The sequence below is a fragment of the Chamaea fasciata genome, unplaced genomic scaffold (assembly GCF_029207755.1).
Source record: "Chamaea fasciata isolate MVZ Bird 193981 ecotype frontalis unplaced genomic scaffold, bChaFas1.0.hap1 SCAF_4, whole genome shotgun sequence".
Taxonomy (NCBI): Eukaryota; Metazoa; Chordata; class Aves; order Passeriformes; family Sylviidae; genus Chamaea; species Chamaea fasciata.
The window spans coordinates 46392839-46398838 of record NW_027094089.1 but is presented as its reverse complement, the minus strand read 5'-3'; positions in this window follow the sequence as shown (position 1 = coordinate 46398838).

Sequence of the window (6000 nt, the reverse complement as noted above, 5' to 3'; positions counted from 1 at the left end):
AATGCCACCTCGGCTCAGCTCTTTCAGAGCTTATCAAAAAACACTCTCCACTCCCAGGAACTCCTAACAAGCCTCTGTTTTTCCCATGAACAGCCTCGGAAAATGTTTCTCTGACCTGAATGGCATAACATTCCTATTCTCACACTTTCAAAGAAAGTGCAGACGCAAACTGTGGCCAGGATGAAACATTGTTATGACTGAAACTCACTCTCTTGCAACCGTATAAACAGTGGTCCAGAATTGGGCTCATCAGGAGATGCAAAAGTATCTGAAGTGAGTATAATCACTGATCTCTGAGAGGAATTTTTCCACAGGTACCTTATCTTGCACTATGTCTGCATGCATACACTTTGCGCATTTGCTACAGCAAATCTGGAAGTTAGGTTAAAGTATAGTTATAATTCAGGATAAATGCTGTTAAGTGTTATTTCTATATTAGATTGTTAAGGTTAAGATATAAGTTAAGGTATAAGTTAAGTTAAAGTGCTGTTAAGCTTAAGTATTGTTAACCTTTAGACCACATTGTTTTTCATTCTTGTTTACACTGTCTTTACACACAGATACAGCTAGGCAGTTTCAATTAATTTCTGTTTTAATTGCTTGGATTTTGTTTGGTTTTGTTGTTGCTTGCTTCCCTTGTTGTGCCTTAGCTGTCCTTTGAAAGTAGAGTGAATCTTGCCAACGAATCTGTTGTGCTTTGTAGTTTAATATTAAATCTAACTTTTTCTCATACCCTTGCTGGTGATTTTTTGAGCATTCTCAAACACACTTGTTTGGGACAGATATGAAGGTGGTTTTAGAGCAGAATGGTTTTTAAAAGGTTTTGTTTTAACAATGCCAAATGAGTCAAAATTCACAAGGAATGGCAGTAGAGTCAGCTGACGCATAGGGTTGGATACATGGTAACAGAAATTTTAAAGGGCCATTGATGCATCTGTAAGATCTGTAAGCAACTATATGAGGAGTGAGAACTGAAACCACAATTATATCTCTGCCAAGAGAGTCCAGGACATAAAAGAAGAAGAAAAACTCTGTGGAAAATCAGACAGAACAGGAATACCTAAAGAAAAGTATACCAATGGCTGGGCATTTTCATTTCTTGGAACCGACACCAGGTTTTCTTCCTCTTATGGGGAGAATATTTGGCTGGCTGCATTATCTGAACTTTCTTAGGAGTAGTAATTATCAATTAAGTCATTTGAGTGAGTAAGTAAGTGAAATATTCACATTCCTAGTTTGCTTTCAGGCAATAAGTTCCTTATGAATATTTATTTCCTCAGATTTCACAATCACTTGCAGTAATTTTCAGTCCCCCAGGTAAACAAAAAATAATAGAAAATACTATTTTAACAATTTTGAACTTCTGTGTGACTTACTCCCCTCTTTCAGAATTCATTTGCTATACTTTAATTATACTCCTCTACTAAAAAGTGTTTCAAAGTACTTCATATAAAGGCTAAACAAAACAACATCCTAAACTTGAGCCATCTATTGTGACAATCTGCCAAGTTGTTGAGACAGGTGTAACAGATTGGTAGCAAAACCTGAGCAGCAAAGGCTGGCTGACTGACTTTTTTTTAAACAAATGATATTCTTGCTTGGCTACATTTTTAAGAGTGATTAGAACTAGAAAGACCATTTTCAAAAATAATTAAAATTTCCTTAAAGCTGCAATGTAAGTAGTGTTGCAGTCTTGGGGGAAGAGGCAAAGCCATAGCTTTATAATCCACACAAGGCCTTAGAGGAGACATGAACTTGCTTGCATCCAGGAAATTTGGGATGCAGATTTCTTCCAGACTCAGTACAAGCTGATTGGTAGCTTTAGTTGGGGCTGCACTGAAGATGATGCCACTGAGTCACTGTTAAAAACCAGTTTCCCAGCCTCTCCTCCTGAAGGCAGTCTGTTAAGTCTTGGCCAAGAAATCAGATCACTGTTCTCATTTCCTGTGCTGTGAGGTGTGGGTTTGGAGTCATAGAATCATTGAATATTCTGAGTTGGAAGGGACACACCAGGATCATCAAGTCCAACCTCTGACCCTGCACAGGACACCCCAAAAGTCACAGCACATGCTTGAGAGCACAGTCTAAACACTCCCAGTGGACACCTGGATAGGTTGGGGTAAAAACCCAGTACTAGAAACATATCTCCTTGGCAAAAGAAGAGGTACTTCAGGTATCACCACACAGCTGAAGTACTCAGACAGACATAGGCCCTGCAAAAAATCACTATTTTGCTCAAATGTATGGAAACCACAAACTTGGAAGCTTCTTGCTGGGAAACAGAACTGCTGGTGAGAAGTTTCTGGGAACAAAATTGACAGGCACCTCTGGCTGTCTCTGGTCATGACTTCAGCACCATCAAAGGCCAAATCCACCAGACATTACTCAATGACCATGAAGACCTTAGCTAAAACTCAAATACTTCTACAAAGGTCTGGAAATGTGCACACCAATACAGTCAAAAGCATAAAGAGTGTATTTGAAAGGCATCAACAATATCCCAGACAACCAATTTTCCAGAATTCCCTATCCACATACTTGACTGCACCAATAATAACGAGAGAAGAAGCACGGAGATGATAACAGTACTGGAGGTAAAACTCTCCAATCTGTCTTTTGTTTTCCTGTAAAAAAGCAGCCAAACAGATTAAAGATTAGTACAGTTCATAATAAAAAGCCACTATTATAAACTGAAAGTGCACAATACCTCTTAAAATGCTATTGTGCAGTAAAGATCATATTTATGCATTGCGACAATCATTTAATCAGATGGCAACCTGATGAAGGTGGATCAAGTAGTCATGCAGAGGCTGTAGTGGAACCAGGAAACATGAGAAGACCTAAAAGAAGGAGATAGAAATAAAAGCTGCACATAAAGATAGTCAAGAAATTATGTCTGTTTTCATCAAGCAGAAGGAAGTGTGAAGATAGAGGAGACATTTTTATCTTGTGCTGTGCAAACATCACACAAGACACTTCAAGAGAAGAAAATTACTTCCAAAAATGCTGTGAAATTCCTCAGTTCAAGAAAATGGGCTTTCAAGTACCCTAGTCTAAGCTTAAATTTAAAATAAATACACCAGCAAGAAGTTATGAAATGCTATGAAACGATGTCATCGAAGGATTTAGGGTTTCTCTGCGTGATCTTTTTTTTATTATTTTTTATTTTTATTTTTATTTTCTTTTTTTTCCCCTTTTTTATCCCTTTTTTCTTTTTCTCCCCCCCGCCCTTTTTTTTCCTTTTTTCTTTTTTCTTTTTTCTCTTTTTTTCTTTTTCTTTTCTTTCCCCATTTTTTCTCTTTTAATTTTTTTCTTTTTTTTCTTTTTTTTCTTTTTTTTTTTCTCCTGGACCCCAAAGCCAAGAAAAAGCCCAGCCCAGGCAGACAAGGGGAAAGGGAAAATAATTGTCTGACTATCATACTTTTCAGGCTCAGTAGAGAACACCAAAAGCTCTTGGGTACTCCTCCATAGCTGAAAACAAGTGCTGGTACTTCTAATAGTGCACAGGGTACCCCTGCCTCTTATATCCATTCCCCAGGAAGGCTGACAGCACCCTCAGAACTTCCACCATGCACAAAGCCCTTCTTAGGTCACATCAACAGCCGTCATAAAACTCTTGAATTTTTCTCACTAGCATGACAAGGAATCTGGAGTCAAGAGTCCAGAAGAGGAAAATTAGAAAAAGAAAGCATTTTTGAGGTCTCTAAAAAGTGCAAGAATGAAACAAATATTCCTAACATATCCCATAAGACGTTTTAATTCAGAAGAAATAGTTTATCTAGAATTGCCTCCACTCTAACTCAGGTCTTTGGAAAACTGTGTCTTTGACTTTAAAAGAAATACCCAAAAGACCTTTAGAATACTTTTCATTTTTATTCCCCTCTTTTTATTAAGCCATTCACAAATTCTGTATCAACAAAAATGCCATTCCATGAGATAGTAGAAATAAAAGAATTCATTAGTACATTCATCTAACAGACTTCATCAGAAAGTCTGTAAGTCTATTTCACTACGTGTCCTGGGTCGTAGTGTAGGATGTGCACAAAGTATGTATTCTATCACCATCTTCATTAGCTGTTGAAACCAGGCAGAGCAGTGTTCTTCCTAGGCCCCCTCCCTCTGGGCTATTTTCTGTTAATGGCCCATCAAATGCCTTGCTGCAGGACTCATAGGTAACCCCCTCCTGGAGCTGTCTCTGTTTAATGGGCCATCAAGGACCCACTTCACGTCTCAGGATGATATCATCCCATTGTGACATGCTCTGCCCAGGGGGAGGAGCTAAGCATTCCCACCTCGATATAATCTGGAATTTGGGACAGTACAGGCAGCTCTTACCCACTAGATTCCCAGAGGACAAGAGCTACCAGACCTTTCTATGGGATCACTGCTTCAGGAAGACCGCCTCATCTGGATTGCTGCCACCATCCTGCTCAGGCTGTATTCTGACTCTGTCAGTGGTCTTTTGTATTATAGATTTTATTTTACTTTTTTTTTCCTCTTCCTATTAAACTGCATTTCTGACTTGGAGTGTCTCACTGGTTTTGTTTTCAAACCACTTACACTACGTCTGATATAATTTTGCACATGAAAATGCTCACTTAAATGACATCCAGTGAAAATTCACAGTAGCAGCTGATTCACGAAAAAAAAAACCCAAAACCATTATGAGATTTAGCTCAAAAGTAATACTGCTGTTCAAATACCTTGTTACCATTATGAAGTTTTCTGATTGTGTTCTACATGCTACATTTTTCACAAGACTTACCCTGGAGACATAAAAGCTGCAAGGCTTCCAAAGGACTTTCCACTTCAGAGGACACCTAAATATTGTTTATACACATAGTAATGTATAGAGTCAGAATCAGACAGAACACATTGGCCAAGTACTGCTACCTATTTTGTCCATGCTTTTTTTTTTCAGTCTCTAGAAAGTATGATGCTGTCGGGTTCAACTCAAGGCATGAATGTTGGTAGTGTGTTTTGAGAAGACAGATGGCTGAAAAATTACTTCCTCTACCCTGATTTGCCTCTCTTCTCCTGAAAAAAGGTAGTTTCTTCAGCTCTACAGTATTTCCAGTGTGTATAGATGTATGAAAAAAGCATACTTCTTGAGAAACTCTATTAAACAGGGATGCAATTTGGATTATAAATAAAGCTGTCTTTAGGAAAAAAAGATTGGAAATTAGATTTCTTTAGGTCCCTACAAAAAAAAAAACAACAACAACAAAAAAAAAAAAATCACAAAAAAACCCACAAAAAAACTTGTGCAAAGCAAATGCCTACAGATATCAGCAAAGTTTAATCTTGAGAGATATCACTTTGAATTCTATCATGAAAAAGAAAATATAAGCAGTTGGGTTATTATTACTCTGATAATTCTCAGCTTCACTTTGCATCTTCCATTTCATAGAATGGCTTGTGTTGAAAGGACCTTGAAGATCATCCACTTCCAATCCCTCTGACATGGGCAGGGATGGCATTCACTAGATTAGGTTGTTCAGGGCCCCATAAAATCTGGCCTTAACTTTCAGGGGTAGCATATCCAGTTTCTTTGGGCAAACTGTTACAGTGCCTCACCACTCTCTGAGTAAAGAATTTCTTCCTAATATCTAAACTAAACAGCCCTCTTTCAGTTAAAACCATTGCCCCTTGTCCTATTACTATCTGCCCATATAAAAGTCCCTCTCCCTCCTTTTATGCACATAGTGAATTTAACAGTTGCAGAGCAATTAAGTTGTATTTCTGATGCATCTATGTACCTCAAAATTAAAACAGGAAAATAAAATGCCTGAGCAGACAGAGCAAAAGTACATTCAGAAGTGAAAGAGCCATTGAATGGACAAACTTAAGTTACAGTAAGAAAGAACATGGGGAAACAGGGAACTGTGGAGTAAAGTTCACCATTGCAGAGACATTTACTTTCCTGTCCTTTTTAGTCAACCTGAAAGCATGTCAGGGCTGACACAAAGCTGTACTTGTGACAATTTTCTAGTCTCCTGT